The sequence below is a fragment of the Eulemur rufifrons genome, chromosome 11 (assembly GCF_041146395.1).
Source record: "Eulemur rufifrons isolate Redbay chromosome 11, OSU_ERuf_1, whole genome shotgun sequence".
Classification (NCBI taxonomy): Eukaryota; Metazoa; Chordata; class Mammalia; order Primates; family Lemuridae; genus Eulemur; species Eulemur rufifrons.
The window spans coordinates 885,979-906,418 of record NC_090993.1 but is presented as its reverse complement, the minus strand read 5'-3'; the positions used below and the strand labels follow the sequence as shown (position 1 = coordinate 906,418).

Sequence of the window (20,440 nt, the reverse complement as noted above, 5' to 3'; positions counted from 1 at the left end):
TTGTCCTGGACACCGTCCCCGTGTGCCTGTTGTCAGCGTGTGAGTGTAAACAGTAACCATCATTGCAAGTCTACTCAGAGAGTGAGAAAAGCGATTGTTTCCAAGAGTTATGCTTCTTTGATCTAAGGAAAAGGTCCATTGTAGCTTTATGTAAGATTAGGGATTATTTTAGAGATTTGTGACAATTCTACTTGTCCCAGTATAGGGGATCTGAGCTTAATCCACAGTGCTGGATTTAAGTGATGCCTTGCAAAGCCAGGAGGATGTGGGTGTGTGTCACCAAGGCGTTGCACTTGGCAGCGGAGGGAATGATCCTGCATTGCCTAACATCCCGCAGGGATGGAAGGGGGAGTGCATGGTGCTCCCTCACTGAGATGGAGAGCGGTGTTGACTGTAATGCATGAGGGGTGTGACTGCAGGATATTAAGTAGAGCACATACTTAGCTTATTAGAATTCTTGGTCATTGACCAAGATATCCAGGAAAGCAAGTACTGTTGGGTGACTAACCAAGGCAGATGCCTTGACTTAGGAACCAAACAAAGAATTTATTCATTTCTATTTCTCCAGCTTCTAAACTTTTTTATCATCTTTTTCATTCTCTTGTAGTATAAGACACTATCAGTGACAGACCTTTGCAAAGTTTAATTGCTGAATATTACTAATAGCATTGTAATAAATATCTTTTTGTTTTTTTTTTAAACCAAAGTTCATCTATGGATATCTTGTTGCTAATACAATTCAGAACTGATACAATGACCGGCCTAGTAAATAAAGTACTTTCCTGCTACAAGTAATTGTGTAAGCTTACTTTTGGTTGTGGTTGCTCTGTAACCAAAGCATCAGAATGCCCATCTTCTCTGGTGTTTCTTTGCAAATTCAGAGCCTGAACCAATGCTTGTTGCCACTTACCATGGAAATTTTCATTATAAGTTTAGGTCATGAGTTTTGTTACAAAGGAATAGAAATGTTTAAACTCACTTTAAGTATTTTCCTCCTACGTTTTTGTCAGAAGTGTTGCAATTGCGAGTTGAATGCCTGCAACAAGTTAATAGAGAAACCTGTGGATCCTTCTTCTCTACAGATGTTTAAAGTTAAAGATGCCTCACACGGCTGCTGCAGGTTTTTACCTAGCCGCAGTCATGGCGTTCTGAGTCTTCTGGGGCTGCCACGACATAGTAGCACACTTCGTGGCACACACATGCTTCCTTGATAGGAGCACCGGGACAGCTGCCTTGTGTTCATACTTCACAACACCGGAGCTGGAAGATTTATCGATCTGTACCCAGGAGGTCCATTCTGGCTGACTGCCCAGAAAAGCCTGCCGGTCAGGGACAGTCATGGCCAACTAGGACTTCGTTAGGCTGTCAGCATTGGGTGTACAATAAATGTCCCAAAGATGCCTTGGTCTTGAAGAGCCCTTAAATATGTTAAGATATCCTTTTATCCTCTGTGACTTAATCATAGTTTGTCATGTATCTATTTATAAATGTGTTCTTTCAGCGAGGTCTACATTTTGAGCTTAACACCACATCTGTGTTGGGATATTTTTCAAGTGATTTTAAGAAGTAAAATATTCTAGCATATTTCTCATATTCTTAAATTCGGATATAAATATCCTTACTCCTTCCCATTTGTTATTACCTCCTTTCTTATCTTTTTACAGCCATGTCACAAAATTTTATTTCATATAAACAAATTTCTGAAGCCAGACATAGCGTGATGTTCATAATTTTGAACTGTTTGAACTTTCGAATAACTAATGCATGTGTTTCAACATATAAAACAACTCCCTCTACATTTGTGAAATACCTAACCCTAATGTTTTCTGTCTTACAGTTTGGGTAGTTTAAGGCTCTTTCCTTGCCAAAAATAATATTATCACATATTACAAAAAGTACAAGTAAATAAAATGGGATTTGAATTTCCATTTACTTTTTTCCGTACAACTTCATTTTATATCAGAGGATGTGACGTGTCACAGTGTCACTTAATCTAAGTCTTTAGCAATGATGACAGGTGTTTCTATGCAGGTGACATTTATTTTCCTATAAAATCTAACTTTTGGAAAATTAATTTGCATGTGTCTTTATTTCATGACATAAAGTAAATCTAGCTTTGTCTATAAATATTTGAAGTCTCACAGAAAATTTCAGCTTATTAGTCATAACCCCTCTTAATATGTGCATACCGCATGCATTTAGATTCATTTAGAATTTGGTAACAAAATACAAGTAAAACTGTTAAAGGAATGTTCTAGTTAGATTAAAGTCAAGACATAGTGGTCTTCGTTCTGGGAGTAGATCTGCAGCCAAGAACTCCTATTGTTAAAGTAAAATATTACATTTTGAAATCCTCTATTGCAGACCAAAAACATTTTGGAAACTCTCCAGAGCCCATGAATTTATTATGCCTCACATTTAAATCATCGTGCATCACAAGATCATATTAATATTTTTTTAGATGATCTCCAGTCTAGTTATTTCATTATGGTTGAAGTAATTCAGCTTGTTTTTGACATAAAACTATAAAATCTGAGCCTTCTCTCCTCCTCTAAAACATAACACTGTGCTTTGTGTGGGAGAAAGGCTCTTGTTAAAGACAAAATGTTCACCTGCATTCCAGTGGAAAACTATTGATATAATAAACTGACCTGCTTGGGTTGGTTTTCACATTTAAAAAGTTTTTTTTTTTTAGTAGTAATTTTTGGTTGAGTTAAGGAGGGCTGGAATTTTTGCCTATTTTTTAGCATTGTATAGTCAGATATTTTTTCTTACAGAAAAATAAAAGACTACCTTTTCTCTGATATGTATTAATCTCCATGCTTTCTGCTTTAAAGTATGTATCCCAGTTTCTGATCTCTGTTCAAAATGTTCCTAGGATAATCATTAATATTAAGTAAATTTCATTGTGGATGACTGAGATATTTCCTATATTATTGATAAAATGCATATGGTTTCCTAGTTTATAACCAAATCAAGAAAAGGATATAATGACTAAGAACTAATATTTCCCAGATTCACTTGTTCCCAAGATACTCTATCCTTGAAATCATATTTGCTCCAATAAGGTTATCTGTGGACTGTGACATTTGATGGCTCACTATGAGGGAAAACTTTATTTATTTGCATTGTTTAAAAATATTTCTGCTAATGACAAGGAAAATCCTACCCTAGGAACAGAACAAAATGAAATTTTAGAAACTGCCCAAGAATATGTGGACATGTTAGTTTTCAGAGTAATGTCCTCCTAGTTTGGAGAAAAGTATAAAAAACCAATTACTGTCATTCCTTATTATTCAGTAGCAGTTTGGTATTCAGGATTTAAAGACAGAAAATAGTGCGACATATTGTAGTCATACTTAAAATATATTGAATCTTAGCTGTTGTTTTTTTCCTATAACCATATCGAGAGTGGTCCCTGGGGCCCATATAAACCAGCAGGAAAATAGGATTTTGTACAGTGAATTTTATTTTGCAGACTGCATTTCACTCTATATTTATTCTGCCTAATAAAGGATATATGTAATAGTAACAAAAAATCAAATGTCATATATCTAAAAAAACATTTGTCAAGTATAAATATTTGACCTAGTACGTGGTACAGTGTACTTTATACCTCTTTCTAAGGGGTATAAAGATGATGATAATAGAGCTGTGCCTTTAAATGTAGATTAATAGGGTAAAAAAGGTATACAAATGACCGTGATAAAAAAAAAAAATGTGCTAAGTGCCAAAAGAGAGATCTCAGGGTCATATAACTTAGAGTAGTATGAGTTAGTTTCTGGTTTAGGTAATCAGGTAAGGCTTCATGGAAGCCAGTTGTTTGCTGTTTTTAACAAACAATGGATGAGATTGTGGCAGGTGGAAAGGTGAACACAGGTGATCGCTGGTAGAAGGAACAGCACAAGCCCTGAGGGGTGTGTGCAAGCCTGTTTGGAGTGAAGCTAATGCTGTTTGGGCAAAGGCACTGGATAGGAAGGGAAGGGCCCAGGTAATGGAGGGTCTTGCGTGCCAGCTGTTTAAACTTTACTGGGTAGGGATGGGGGGAGCCATTAGTGTTTCCTAGACTAGAGAGCAGCTTGATCAAATCTCGTATGATGATGAATCTGGAAGCTCTATGTTGCCTACATTGGAGAGGTAGGAAACCATACATCGAGTCACATCTGTCAGGCTTGTGCAGTTATTCATAAAGTTAAACTAAGAAGGTGGCAGAGGGAATGGAAAGGATGGGCATATCTGGTAATGGCTAGGACTTGGGAATGAATGAACCAGAGTATGTCACGCTGTAAAGTTCAAAGGTGACTCCCAGCCTAGCTCAGCATCCCTCCCAGATCAGGTGTTCAATAAGTGAATATGTAAGTGAAAATCCTGGGCTTACATGACTGGGTGGATAGAAATAGGAAAATCAAGAAGTTGTTTTAAGATACAATAATTTATATTTTAGATTATTGATTGTGAGCTGCTGACAGGAATACTGAAATGTCCTTAGGAAGCAGAAGCTGCAGAAATGGAACTCAGAACAGAAGTTGAATGTGACAATATAGGCAGGAAACATAGAGCAGAGAGTTCAAAGGGCAAGACCATTGAATACTGCTCAAGATTTAGAGTGACAGAATTGAGGGGCTCTGCCAAGAAAATGGAACAGAGGTTGCAGAGGTGGAGAAGGTTAGAATAATGGAACTGAGTAAAGAGGAGATTGTTGCCAGCAGGGTTGGTAGGTGAAGAAATGTAAAGAAAACGAGTATTGAGAAAGCACCGTTGAACTTCATTTTTGAAGGAACCGTTTTATTAGATGGTGGATAAGATTGTAGGAAGTGAAGGCGTGAGACGGGGCGAGGCGATGGAAGGAAAGGAAAAGAGAGGTGGGTAGGAAGGGAAGGAAGTTTTTTAGTCTGGGAGAAAACTGAACATTTTTTGTCAGTAAGTAAAGAAGGAGGAGACCAAGAGGGGAAGATGCAGATGGGCTTGGGAGGGGAGAGTGAGACGGTGAAGAAACATGCAGTCAAGATCTGGAGCAGAACCGTCCGTGGTGACGGAGACGTCCTCTGTCTGCACGGTTCAGTTCAGCAGCCGGGAGCCTCGCAGGACTGCCGAGCACCTGAAAGGTGTTGCCTAGGACAACTGGAGCACTGAAATTTTAATTTCATTTAATGTGAATTACTTTAAAATTAAACAGCCACGTGTGGCTTGTGGCTACCTTATCGGGTAGCCAAGATCTAGTGTGTGAGTACAGTCATTAATAAACAGGAAAGAGGGTCAGACATTGTGAGAGCTAAGGAAGAAGTTCCAGAAAAAGTTTGAGGTAGAGACGAGAGTGTTTGAAGGAACTCGCAGTCCAATCGTTTCATTCTTTTCCACGAAATAGGCAGCACCATCTGCTGAGAGGGTTAAGGCTGGGAGCAGGGGACAGGTTTTCCGCAATCCCCTGAGGATTTCCAGTGGAGACTCTACGGTAGATGAGGCGAATCTCAGCAGCATTCCGAGCCCTCCTGAGTGAGATGTGCATTTGTTTCCTTATACGTCTCCTCTTCCTCGTCTGGTGACTATTTTCACCAGCAGCATTTCCAAACCGAGAGAGGAAAAACCTGGTGGAGGTTGGGGGAGGCTGGGAGATCGAGTTCTTGGAAAGGCTGGAACGCTGGTGGAGTGAGTGAACGCTGACATCTGTGTGGGGTGAGCACAAAACCAGTGAAAGCAGGAAGGGACATGGATAAAGACTCCAAAGCTGGAGGTCGTGATAAGGGTGAAGAGCGGATCCCTTAGATGTTAGACTATGGTCATAAAATTTTCATTTGTAAGAACTGTGGATTTTGGAGGTAGAGTTTTCAACACTCGATAAGAAAGAAGCCTTAAGATTAAGAAATGCCAGTTGTGAGAGGAATATGTAAGACCGATGCACATATTTTCCAAATTCATAGAAAGGGATTTCAGCATCCCATGATTATTTTGTTTTTGTTCCAGTTTGTTTGCAATATGATCCTTGCTGCAAATTCACTAGCTCAGCTTTGAGCGTATAGTCTTTTCTTAAATGATCCAAACTTGAAGAGTAAAACTGGGATTTATCTTATCTGTTTGCAGTGACATCCAAATTTATAAAAAGCCGAATTCAGAGCCAGCAAGGGACCTGTGAGACCGTGTTATATAACGTTTGGATTTTGTAGCTAGGAGACTATACTCTCTGGTTCAAGGTTACGTAGCCAGCGAGTGCTCGACCTGAGACGGATTTCAGATCTTCGCTGATTCCCTGTCCCTGGGCTGGGACTGGAGCAGCACAGTGTTCTGGTCTGAGATCTTCAGTGGTCATCTAACAATTTATACTCCAGAAACATCAAAATACAATATGGAATATTATCTGTAGAACTTTCCTACAATTGGTTTTTCTGAACTTGTACTTCCAAATTACTATTGACCACACTGAAAGAAAAATCTTGCTAAAGCAGTATTCTCTTGTCTACCTTAGACCAGAGTTTACTCGTTCGTAACTGTTTTGACATCTAACACCAAGAAAAAAGATAAATAGACAGGACTTCTAAATGTTAATAAATGTAACAATCTGGAATTACATTTTGGACTAGGTTCAGCTGGGAAAGAGTTTGCTAATCAGCAGCTGTTTTTTCGCTTTTTAAGAAGTACCAAGTGTTGCGCCTCTCCTGCCAGCTCTAGTCTCTCACTGCCTCCCCCGTACCCTTCTCCCTTCCTGCTGATGAACAAAGGTATCTAAACAATATGCTCTAAGAAAGAAAGGACATGTTTTCGAAGAATATCAGAACTTTATAAAGTCACTAGTACTTCCCTCTTCACTCAAAATAATATATTGAGAAAACTACTGAAGCAATTGGGAATAATCCTGATTATTATTTATAAAATAGTGTGTTCTATGTGACAATACCAGAAGCGTACTTCAAATTGTCTATTTTTATGTAGATCCAAAATTTTTAAATAAAGTGATTAGACATAAAAATCAGTAACTTTGCTAAAAAAAAAGTAAATAAGAATTTATCAATTTATGAGTTGGAATGTTCAGGTCTTTGGTTTTTGTGACACCTTATTTAATTTAAGGGATTTCTTTGTGGGATCAACAGTTCTAGAACCTTTGTTTGCATTTCTTGCAAGGACAAGCACAGTGAAATGGGATTAGCTGCTTTAATAACTGAACCAAAGTACTGTTCAAATGATCAAAGAATGTTAAAATACCTTCAATTTCATTTTCATTCTTTAATGCCTTTTTGTCATGGGGATGTTCAGGTATTATAGCATTTGGCATACATATGACAGGAAATCAGCATACCCTAAGATTTCAGGGACTGACTCCTTTAATTAATATTCACTTAAATAAATATTTGTCCTTTCACTCCTTCCCTCTCCCCCTTTTTTTTTCCTCCCCAGGGGTGACTCTGTTTTAAGTAAATTTAAGAGATAACAGAGATGAAAGGTACCTTTTGTACCCTCTAGAAGCTCAGACATTGGTTCTCAAAATATGGGTCTCGGACCAGCACTATCAGCATCATCTGAGGACTTATTAGAAAAGCAAATTCTCAAGCCCCCACCCCTAGACCTTGAGACTCAGAATTCTTGGGGATGGGACTCAGTAATGTGCATTTTCACAAGCCCTCCAGGGAATTCTGACGCACACTCACATTGAGAACCACTAGTCTAAGTGGCTAGAACTTTGTACCTTCCTTTTTAAAAAACTTAAATATAACTCATATCAAAATTTCACCATTTTAAAGGGCACAATTCAGTGGTTTTTAGTGTATTTACAAGGTTACGCAACCTCACGAGTATCTAATTCTAGAACATTTTCACCATCTGTAAAGAAACTCTATACATGTTAGCAGTCACTTCCCACCCCCAGGCTTTACTCCCAGCCTCTCGCAGTCACTAAGCTACTTTCTGTCTCTGTGGGTTTGTGTGTTCTGGATAATTTATGCAAATGGAATCATAAAATATATGGCCCTTCATTTCTGGTTTTCACTTAGCATAATGTTTTCAGACTTCATCTGCGCTGTACCATGTATCAGTGCTTCGTGGTTTTTATGGCAGAATAATATTCCCTTGCCTAGATACACACATTTTGTTCATTGATGAGTTAACAGACATTTAGGTTGTTTTACTTTTTGGCTGCTATGAGTAATGCTGCTACGGGCATTCATGTACCAGTTTGTCTATGAACATACATTTTCAAGCCTCTTAGGTAGATATAGCCAGTTCTCAGTATTTGTGGTAATTACGTCCATGAAGTTGCTGCAAACACTGAATTAGTGAATCCTGAATCACTGCTCCTAAGAGAAATCCAGGATTAGGTTCCTGTGAACCTCTGGTCACCACATTTTCAGTAATTGATCAACACATAACCTTGCTTTATGTGTGTCTCCATGTAAAAACACTTTATCTTATGTATGTTGCTGATTCATTAACATTGAACCCACGTCTCACAGCACTGTAACTCAGGCCTGAATGAAGCTTACCTGACAGGTGCGTTTTCCTTGTGAGGCACATCACAGCCTTCTTGCACTTAGAAGCGCTAGGCAGCACTCCAGTATGACACTGGGGGCCACTGTAAACAGTGACGTCACCAAGAAAAACCACCAAATGTGAAAAACATGGCACCAGGTAGGCCTCAAAAGGGACACCTGTTTCGGTTTGAGCGTCAAACACCAGATTGTCGTCTCGTTCAGGTGACTCAACTTTTTCACCACTCTGCGAATTCGCATGCCTGGGTGACTGTGAGCGCACCACAAGGATTATTTGGGGATTACAGATAAATTATAGTGAGCAGGTGAATTCGTAAATACTGAATCCACAAATAGCGAGGGCCAATGTACGAGGAGCGGAATTGCTGAATCATATGGTAATTCTGTGTCTGATTTTTTAAGGAGCTGCCAAGCTGTTTTTCACAGAGACTACAGCATTTTACATTTCCACCAGCAGCGGATAAGGGTTCTGATTTCCCCACATCCTTGACGACACCTGTTATTTTCCGATTTTTGGAGTATAGCCATCCTATTGGATGTGAAGTGGTATCTTATTGTGGTTTTGATTTGTATTTCCCTGAATCAGTAAAGATGTTGAGCATCTTTTCATGTGCATATATCTCCTTTGGAGAAATGTCTATTCAAAACCTTTGCCTCTTAAGTCAGATTATATGTCTTTCTATTGTTGAGTTGTAAGAGTTTTTAAATATATGTTCTGAATATTAGACCCTTAGAAATGTGATTTGCAAATATTTTCTCCCATTCTGTGAGTTTTTTGACTTTCTTGATAATGTCCTTTGATCTACAAAAGTTTTTTATTTTGATGAAGTCCAATTTTTTTCTATTTTATTCTTTTATTGCTTGTGCTTTTGAAATTTTTGAAATGCTATCTTTGTACAGTTAATCAGTACAGCCTGCTAAAAGAATTGTTTACACGTTTTTATTAGCAAAGTCATGAAGAGTTAGATTTCATGGTTTCAATAAATTATCACTTATTTGCTAAGGGATGTTATTTGTAAATTTAAAGCATTTGTTTTCAGGTTTTGATGTTGTGGTTGTAGAACTTTAAATACTGGCATCACAAGAGCCATGCATTTATAAGAAGCACTGTCAAATTTATTTAAGAAACTGCTGTTTTTGTTTAGGTAAATTGAAGAAAAACACTTAAAATTGCTTTAACTAATACTTTCCTCTTTAAAAAAGAAGACTGCCTCCTTTAAAAACTATGAACTTTCTGCCCTAAAAGTAGAGTCTCAGGAGTCATTTATGAAAGAACACAAGAATCTCCGGAACTTGGAAATAAACACGGATTGGTGTTTATTTGTGTTAGTTTAAATGTAGTAGCACTATGTGTCAGAAAACCGAATCCGCAACACTTAAGTTAGGCTAAGCAAGCAAATAATATCAGCTAACATGGCTTTAATCTACTAAGTAATTTAAAATCCAAAAGATCAAAGGAAGTTATAACTAAAAACAGTCCTTCATGCAATTTCCCCGTAGAAGCAGGAAAAGGCTAGAAATTACATGTCACCTTCATATCCTGGTTTGCTGACCTTGTGCTCTGATCAAGCCCCTCTGTGTGCCAGCTGTTACCATTATTAAGACCTTGCCCTGAGGGGTTAAGTAGGAGAAAAACTCTCCTGTCCTATTGGAGAGCAGACACCGAAAGTTCCAGCCCCTAACACGCCTAATTCAAAGCGATCTGCGTGTGCTTGTCATTTGGCCTGTCCTGCCGCTCCGTGGAGCTGCTCCTGCCAACTCCGTGCTTTCTGTCGTGCTGTGTTCTGCAGTCAGTCCCCGCTGCTGCTCCTGTAGTCATCTGCAGACCAGACTTAGCCAGAAAAGTGTCCCGTTTTAACATAAAGGTAATGCATTTACTCTTGCTTCTCTATGTGTGAATGAATGTGTTATTTTGGGAGAATTTATTTAAACACTGACCTTTGTTTCTAGGATTGTATTTAAAATTCCAGCTCACTGGTTTTTTTTTTCTCTGTAAAGTTTGAACGGCATCTTAATGCATTTAAATCTTGTGAAGTTTATTTGAATTATAGTCTAGCACAGTAAAATAAGGTCAGACTTTCTTAAGTTTATTAAAGTGTGCTTTCTTTATGAAGTTGGAAGGAAACCTGAGATTTAAAATAGTTTGTTGTTTCATACTTTGAGACTCTAAATCAGAAAATCTTGAAAAGATGTACCTGTCCTTACCAGTTGATAGAAAAATAGATATAGAATCATAGGAATCATTTTAATCACTTTGTGAATTAAATGTTGTAAGAAAATAGAAACTGTTAACATCTTCCATTCTGTAGGGAAGTTTGGTAAAGATAGCCACTTGGGGACTAAGCTTGAACAGCAAGCTTAATTCTTATCGAAGTTCATTTCAGATATACAGCTTGATACACACCCTGAAGTCATATTTGAGTTGACTAAATGTTTCTTGCATTATGTGCAGTTTAATTGTAACAATGGTAACTGTATTATGATTGGATTTACTACTTAAAGTACAAGTCAGAATATATTTACTATATTGCTTTTTGCTTAAGATGTGAATAGTTAATTTATGTGCAACTGGTAGAAAAATTCAAGCTACTTTAACTTGTGAAAAATTTTTGGGTCTGATAGTGAAATGTAAACTTGAAAAATTTCATGAAAACTGAGGTATTTCATGCACATGATTGACCATGAATGCCTTTCTTCAGTGATAATGCAAGAATTAGAGAACACACTTTACAATTTGTTAGACAAACAGGTATTCCTGTTGAAAGGAAAAGAATGAAATATGTCCTTTTTACTCATGAGGGTTATTTTAGGTCATAATATTTATAATTAAGAAAACTCCAGTTCCTTTTGATGGCTGGGAAATCACTAAACTATGTAAATAATCTCTAATGAGTATTTCAGTTGTAGGCAGCCGGTTTCCTACTTCCCATGGTTTTAATGTCTGGAACACGTTTCTGCTTTTTAAAATGTTAAAATAGTCTTTTTGCATTGTTTTATTTTTTAGTTTTGCAAATCCAATAGATTATCTTAGAATGCTTTCATTGCCAAAATATTGAATATTGGACTATTTTATTGGATCGTACTTTATTTGGAACTTTTTGTTTTAGTATCTAAAAACAATAGCTTCCGCCTTGGACCTGAATTTTACAATTGTGAGCATGAAGTGTTTGCATTGATTATGAAAAAATGTACAATGTTTAAGTGTCTGAAATGATTGACCTACACAGCAGTTTAGAAACTACATGTTAGCCTTGCCTCAGTCTGGGAAATGATATGTATTATAAAATTGATTCATCCAGTAATTAAATCTAATCCCACTTGTATTTGTAGTTTCTATTGAACCGGTCGACCCTTTTTGGAAACTCTTGGGAAATCTGCTTTTCAGTATTTGCTGTGCATCCCTTCTTTACCTTCTGTTTTAACTGCTTTGAGCTCTGGGGTTGGATCTGAGAATTCTCACTGTATAATTCTCATAACTCAGCGTGGGTGATGGACAGCCTTACCAAACAGACTACAGGAACCTTTCGCATTTTAAAAAAATTGCAATTCCTGATCACATGTTAACACAGGAAATAAAACTGAGTTATTTAGGACTAAGACAAACGAGTTGCTTCGCCTGTCAGCCTTTCGGAAAAAATATGAAACAAAACAACGAAAGTAAATTGGAAAAACTAGACTTGGGGAAGAGGGTGGCTCTTTGTTCTCCCCATCTTAATTTCTATTTTCTTATTTTAATCGCTGCTAAACGGGCTCATGTATGACAGTCGCATATATTTAGATTCCAAGAAAACTATTCACAGGGAACACAGTAGGTGCTTATTGTATGAATGCTAAATAAGGACATTTACCTATTTAACTGAAGAATATGATTTAATTACCTTTGGGAGCAAACAAGAATCCCTTATCAACAGTAAATGTAAAATGTCAGTTCATCTAAAGTATACAAGAAAGCGAATAGCAGAATTCACAAGCATTTATAGTGATAATTCAAGTGCGGAGTAGAAAAAGATTTTATGGAATTTGCACCCAGGCTCTTACTAAGAGTTAGTTTACTGATCCAATTCAAGTAAGATAAAAAGTCTTTATAAATTTGATGTTTTTCCAAGCTTAAAGCAAATCTCAGAGTTCTTTAAATAAAAGGATATCTTTAATTGTGTTTTATACAAATATCTTGAGTGATGTTTCCCAAGTTGCTCAGTGAACTAAAAGATACCCTTGAGATATTATTTGCTGGGCTCTGCAGGGAAGAACACATTTGGGGAGCTGCTCTAGGAAATTTGATTTGCTGCTTCTCAAACTTCACAAAACAGCGGGGAGTGGGGCCTGGTGTCAGATACTTAACATTTGTGGGAAAAGTTTAGATAATTCTAAGTGTAGTATTAAAAAACAACATGCCACTATCTAAATCAAACAACTTTTAAGTGCTTTATGGTGATTGATCTCCATTTTTGGCTTTATGAAAGACATTTTTAAAATTCTCTCATGTCTTTTGCCTCGCAATATGTGGGAGTAGAATTTTCTCAGTTTGGTTTACCTTAGTGATGGTTTTTCCTTTGAGTTGCCAAGTTTTGAGGTTTTGAGACGTGTGAAGTATTAAACCTTCATGGTGTCTTGAGACATGCTTGTGATCTGTTCAACAGCGTTTGTTAAGCTCAGTAACATGACCCTGTTTCTGCTGGAGAAGAGCTATATGATATGGATAGATTGCTCAGTGATAAAGCCGCCCATTTTGTGATTTTAGTTAAGACAACATAGTTTCCAGTGAAATCTCACGGCCTAAAGACAGACCTATCACATCTTGGGGATCCTGTTTATTAATCAATCTTGTAATTCTTATTTGATGGGTATGTGAGGCCAGATAGCAGGCCTGGTATCTGGAGACTGTCTGACCCTAGGATTCGAAAGTTTAAGATGCTTAAAATGCCACCAGAAATCTTCCCACCACCAACACCCCCGCATCCCTCCTTCATGGAACTTCAGGGAATGTGCTCTTTTATTAGAGACGCTTGAGACTTCATTTTAGAGACTGACCAGAGGTCAGGGATATACCTTTTTGTGTGTGTTAAGTAAACTCATTAGCCAAATTAGCTATTTCCTAAATTTTCTTTACGAGAGCCATCAGTAACTGAGGCTGTGTGACAGCTGGCTTCCCATTTCCGTCGCATTGTTTCACGTGACGTCTGCCCTGTTGTCTTGCTTGAGCTGATGTCTCAGTAAGACACTTGCCTTGCCGTACCCTTGCCCCACCTCGTCTACTTCAGAAGTGCTGTAGGTGAAACCTCTCTTCATGGTAACCAAAAAACCGAGTGAAGATGGTTTAAATACTAAAAACCACATCTAACATAGAGTACCAGGTCCACATGTTTTTTAATATGCGGCTGTATTCTGCATTTCAAGCCATATGTTCTGAACGTTGAATATTTTGAGTGGCAGTTGATTGCTCTTATAAATTGATTGGGATTATTTATATAGAGTATAAATCAGTGGTTCTCAGCCCTGGCTGCACATTCAGATCACTTGGGGAGCTTTAAAAATGCTAATGCCCACACTTCACTACAGTATGAATTAAATCAGAACCTCCGGGGCTGAGCCCTGTTTCTATAATTTTTTTTTTTTATTATCAAAGTGATTCTAATGTGCACCCGGGGATGAGATGCTGTGACAGAATTGTAATTTTGTGAATATTTGTTGTATTTATTGCCGTCACCTCAAGACTTGTAGCAGCGTCTAGACAAATGTCCTGGCTGGTTTTGGGGTTAGATAACTACTTATAGGAGGACTTTGTAGAATTTTTTTTAATGACCACTGTTTGACATTTCTGATTATAGAAAGCTTCTCTAGTTTTATTTTGTATATTCTTGGTTGTACAAATTAGCACAATTTTCTAGACTTAGCTGAGGGTTCAAAAGAAATTAGTGCAGCTTAATGGAATTTAAACTCATCCGAAATGGGAACTCAGAGGTATAAGAAAACACTCACGCTCTCTCTCTCATATTGATACTTACGGATACAATATTTATAAAATGAATGGTGAATACTGTGTGGAATGATAATTTTTGTGGATGAACTTGGAAAAGAGATCTCTGAAAACTACTTTCGTAATTGCAACACTATAATCATGCTCTTGAAATATGTATTTAGGAAGTAAGTGTTTATGCTAAACAGAGGATGTTATTGGTATCATTTATCCCATCCTGTAAAAGCTAAACTTCATTTTGTACCCACATTTCTCCTCCCACATAGACCTATTACCAAAGGTACATTGGACATTAAACTGAGAAAAATTAAACTGATATTTCTTCAACACTGAAATTCCTATCACTCATCCCTACATGTATAAATCTCTGCTTTGACAACCTCATTTCTGGCAATAACACTGCTTTCCAAATTTAAGAGTTTCAGATTTGCTCTGGCAGATATATTGTAATATCTTCCTAAGATTATTTTACTTTTATAATTTTTGTTGTAAATCTGAGGGAAACCTTTATCTGACAATTTTACTTTTTCTTCTATATCATTAATCTGTAAATACCGTGAGTAGGTTTTATAAAAGATGAAACATAAAACATTTGCAGTTTATCCTCATTGGTTCTTTTATCAATATGTATCATGTGTATAATCATATTAAAAGAGTTTATATACAAATGTTATATTTCATTTTCAAAGATGCATTTATTATCATGAGTTGAAACTACCTACTTGATAGTACAAATTTAGTAGTAAAAACGGTAAGTTTTGATTGTAAGAGAATAGTAATACTGCACTTTCAGATCTTCTGGAACTCAGATTGCTTTTTCCTGGTGTGGCAGAAAGCATGCTAACACCCAGTAGGCTTCTATGAAGGTATGTTTAGAGCTATAGATCTTCAAATGTATAATTATTTTTTAGGAAAATGGCTTCCAACTTAACTGCTGTTTATGCTTCAGGGGAATAATAGCAATAATACCTTATATTTGTTTAGTTCTTTGCAACATATAAAATGTTTATAAGTGATTAGGTGAAGCTATTTATAAGTGTTCTCATTGAAGGAGAGTTTAATGGTAGAAAGTTCATGAACTCAAAGAAAAATGAGAAACTTTAATTTGTCTCAGAAGGGAAGAAGATTATATTTCTTTATTTAAGATCTTCCATTTTAATTCCTTAAAAGTGCCTGATTCTTTGATTAAAGATATAGATTTTGCTGTGAGGTCACAATTACATTATTTTGAAACAGTCTGAATACTACATAACAACAAAGATCAATCCGTTGGCTGGCTTTTTCAAGTTTGCATAGTGTGATATGTGGATGTATAACACCTCTCCTTAATTTAGTGAAATATGTCTCTGACACTCTTGAATGCTGAATCGTGCCTTTTAAAATTATCTTGGGAGATATTGAATCCAGAGGCTACTTTTCATGTGGACCTTCAGACAGAATTTTATATCAGTCGCCTCTAGTGGTCTTAGAAAAGCTCGTTGCACTTGGCATTGCCCTAGAGGCATCTTGAGGTAGTGGAAAAGCCTTATCTTTAGAGTCCTACTGGTTTGGGATGGACTCCCAGTCATGTGATTTGGGTAAGTTGCTTTAATAATTTTGACCCTCAGCTTTCTCTGTAATAGGGTTAATAACGTCTTCGTAGGCGTGTTGTGATGGAAGTGCTTGACGTAGTGAGATGTGTCGGGCAGAAGTATTCCTAGAGACAAAACCTGGCTGATGTTCTTCTACTGTCCAGCTTCAATAGCCTCACTGCAGAAATGACTAAAGTACAGTTGCTTGTAAATTTCTCTTGGCATTTAGAGAAGCTATTTATTTCTCTGGCCATAGCACTAAATATTGATAGGCCAATCGGTAGGTACCAGTCATCAGAAATGAGTCTATTATTTTAGGATAAGCATCAAGCAATTTTAAAGGAACTCTTTTATATTAAAACAGGTTTGGGAAATCATGGATATGGGTGTCCCCAGACTGCCGTTACTCCTTATGTGAAAAAGACTTGCGGTCTCTTTCTATACCTATCTTCTCTCTAGTACCACTTGAGAGGGGAGAAAAAAGTGTCTCACTCAGTTAACTGGGCAGAGTGCTTCCATATGTATGGGTCCATATGTATGAGTTGCACTCAAAAGATTAAAATCCTATCAGCTGTTATTTTCATGCCCAAAATAATTTGGGAGTCATGAGATACGTAATAACTGAACTTGACAGCCTGGGCAACATCATGAAACCCTCCCTGTCTGTACAGAAAATTTAAAAATTAGCCAGCTGTGGTGGCTCATGCCTGTAGTCCTGGCTACTCAGGAGGTTGAGGCATGAGGATCGCTTATGCCCAGGAGTCGGAGGCTGCAGTGAGCTGTGATGGAGCCACTGTACTCCATCCTGGGTGACAGAGTGAGACCCTCCCTCTGAAAAGAAAAGAAAACAAAAAGATAAACTTGATTATCAACTAGAACCTCTATTGTTAAATTACTTTTCTCTGCCTTGATTAGAAAAATGGGCCTTTATTTCTTTGTCAACTGTTATTGTTTCTTTCCTTTTTTTTTTTTTTGTATCCATTCTGCTTTAATTGTGCATTAGCTTGCCATGACTTAGGCATAGTTCTCTTGTAGCCTCCCCACCTAGGCTGTGGTTCTGCCTTGCTGCAGGGAGAGTGTTCAGGGACCAGCAGCATGGGCACGTGTCGGTGCGCCATGTTGAATCTGCAGCTGCACTGTAAGCCCAGGTGGTCCTTGGGTTTGGAAGTGTCGGTTTAGTGTTTTGTGTTCTATCCAGTGCAAGTGCGTTCCAGGGAGCATCACTCTTCTGAAAAAGATGGTTGGCTACAGCATGTGTTCTTGGTGATCCAGTCTTCCCATTCATTTATTCTTAAGTTTGGTGTTATGAATCTGGTAAATCAAAGAGTTATTCTAAAATACATCATCGAAGCTTATGGAATGTAGTTTAACAGAAAGTTCTCAAAACCCTGGCACCAGGCCTCCTGGCATGGCCATTTGTCATCAGCATGTGTCTTGGAGCACCTTCCTTAGACTGTGTCAAGCTTTCTTTTGCAAAATAGAAGGGCTATGCCTGCCACACCTGTTTTTCCGAGGGCTATTAGGAGGATCAACTCAAGTGAGATCATGTGTGAGGAAGAGCTTTGGCAATACCCAGAGGTGCACTGCTGTAACTGTTGATGGGGATGAAGGCGAGGTTCCCTCGGGCTGTGTGAGCCCCGTGTTTGGCAAGGATTGCGATGGCTTTGCTGTTGCTGTGGCAACTGGAACAGATCTGTGTATTTGCTAAAACAGGAGAGGTGTAGGTTTTACCTTGGAAGTTTTCTGGCCACACTAGCAGTTCTGACCGTCAATTCCAGGTAGCTGCCAGGAAGTTTTCTTAACACTCTTTAAATGTGTTTGTCTTCTGGGAGCCACTTGAATGGTTTGATTGCATCCTTTGGATACATTGTGTGTCATTAACATATTTTGATATATAATACAGTCATGTGCCACACTGACATTTTGGTCAATGACAGATCACATATACCATGGTGGACTCATAAGATTATAAAAAATTCTTGTTATGACGTAGTAGTGTCAAACATTATCTTTTCTATGTTCAGAATGTGTAGGACAAATATTTACCATTGTGTTAGCGTTGCCTATAGTATTTAGTACAATAACATTCTTTACAAGTTTGCAGCCTAGATAGAAGTAATCTGTTATATAGCCAAGGTGTGGGGTAGGCTAGACCATCCAGGTTTGTGTAAATACATTCTATGGTGTCCCCACAATGATGAAATTGCCTCATAACGCATTTCTCAGAACTCATCATGGCCGGGCGCGGTGGCTCACGCCTGTAATCCTAGCACTCTGGGAGGCCGAGGCGGGTGGATCGCTCGAGGTCAGGAGTTCGAGACCAGCCTGAGCAAGAGTGAGACCCCGTCTCTACTAAAAATAGAAAGAAATTATATGGACAACTAAAATATATATATACAAAAAAAAAAATTAGCCGGGCATGGTGGCGCATGCCTGTAGTCCCAGCTACTCGGGAGGCTGAAGCAGGAGGATCGCTTAAGCCCAGGAGTTTGAGGTTGCTGTGAGCTAGACTGACGCCACGGCACTCACTCTAGCCCGGGCAACAGAGTGAGACTTTGTCTCAAAAAAAAAAAAAACAAAAAAAAAAACCTCATCATTAAGCAACACATGACTGCATGTTGACAAATAAAATTTTCGTAATTCAAACAGATCCTTCTATGATTATAGGATAGAATTTTCAGTGAGATGCTACTTTTTTCTTTGAAGTATGATGATTTCCATGTATTTTAGAGATGTAAACTCTGAGTTCCAAACAAGAGTAGTAGGATGTAATTATTTTAAACCTAATCACATGAGCTCTGATGACTTTTTTCTCTACATTTCAGCATGATTGAAATGTCTCTGTATTTCTTCTCTATAATGTCTGTTTTAATGATTACAGGATTAGTCATGGCACTTTGGTTTATAATGTTTTTGTTTTTGCTTTTTATTAGTTTTTACTAATTACTAATTCATTTTTTGCTTATGTATAAAGTCAAATTGATTGTTCCCATTGTATGATTAAAGAAACTGAATATTCACGGAGAAAGCTCAGGTGACTTGCTTCAAATGCAAGCCAAAATCTGAGTTCAAATTATTCTTTACTAGTTCGTACTTCATTACAAGAAGTCTCCAAGTTCCAAAACAGGTTGTGTTCCAAAAATTCATTTGTGAGTCAGTTAAGTCAGTTCTTTGGCACTTGAACTGCATTTTACCACAGTGGAAAAAAAATGTTATAAATGGTGATTAGGTCCTTAGCTGGCCAACAAGAATCTATTTAACTCTTGTGCAACTACAAAATAATCCATTTGCAATTTTTAGAAAAGGGAATTATAGTCGTGATTTTGGTTGCAAAGAAAAAGAAAAATTACTTTTCCTGAGAAAAAGCAGGTTTAATTAGAAGACAGGGAGACCTGACAACTGTGGAGAGTCAGGGGGGACTGCAGGTCATTTGCAGGGTATTGGAGGTTGATAGGTTCTGTCCTAAACCCAGTTTCACCTTAAAGCTTTGAAGGTATTTGTTGTTAGATGCTGCTCACTAGCTTGACTCACCTGACAGCTATGATTAGAGTCAGTAGGACTGATTGAATTAAGTACTTAGGAAGAAATAGGCTGAGATGGTGAACACAAGCCAACAGATCAGAGCTGTTGCTTCCTTCTATCCTGATGGAAAGAGAAGGAGTTGTTGATTTCCCCCTTCAGCCCGTCCTAGTAGATCCCATCAGCTGGGATAGCTTGGCTGAGGTCTGGAGAGAAGGCTTTGGAATATCCATTGCAGGTAGAGGTTGGAGAGTATCCATCGCAGGTGTGCCTGTAGTGATTTCTGTGAATGGAGTGTTTGTACAATGTGATTTTCTGATTCTGGGAAATAATTGCATTGATCTCATCTAGCAATTGCTTCCTATGTTATCTAGTACGCAAACATCTTTAATTTCAATTAGCTTCTTAACACATTGACTGCCACACTAGAAAAAAAATTTTTTCCCTGGGGCCACAGTGTTTTATTATGAAAATAGAATAAAAACTTTCGAAAACAAAGCGATCCTTTCTAATTAATGATAAATTTGTTATTTTTTATTGTTTTCTGTGCATGAGTTATATGCAACTTAAAAAATAGTTCACGGGACTCCCAAGGTAAAGAGATGTGTGAGTTACACATGCTTCACGAGGCCCTGGGCACAAAACTAGCGTGAATTAAATACAACTCAGATGGCAGCTAATGTGTTAAAAAGTCAAGTGCTTCTCTGAATGTCCTTTAATTTATGTTATATTGTTTTCAGAGTATTTGCAGACAGCCTGTTCTTTTGTTAACAACAAAAGGGAGGATATATTCTTAAGTAAACAGAAGCTTAAGTGAGAAGATCTTGCTGAGATGGCACATTTAGAAAGTGGTGGGAAAAGGATTAGAGTTTATACCTCCTGGGTCAGAATAGTGCTCT

The 20,440-nt window shown here is 37.8% G+C and overlaps 1 protein-coding gene across 2 annotated transcripts in view; it reads left to right on the top strand.

Annotated features, from left to right (window-relative positions):
* DISP1 (dispatched RND transporter family member 1) overlaps nt 1–20,440 on the top strand; it is a 125,552-nt gene that overhangs the window by 54,002 nt on the left and 51,110 nt on the right. The window contains exon 1 of one of the 2 annotated variants that reach the window (XM_069484591.1): nt 10,284–10,339. The exons of the other annotated variant lie outside the window; for it this stretch is intronic. The gene's annotated coding sequence lies outside the window, so the exon portion shown is untranslated. Of the gene's footprint in view, nt 1–10,283; nt 10,340–20,440 lie in introns of those variants that run through there. 2 annotated transcript variants of the gene reach the window in all.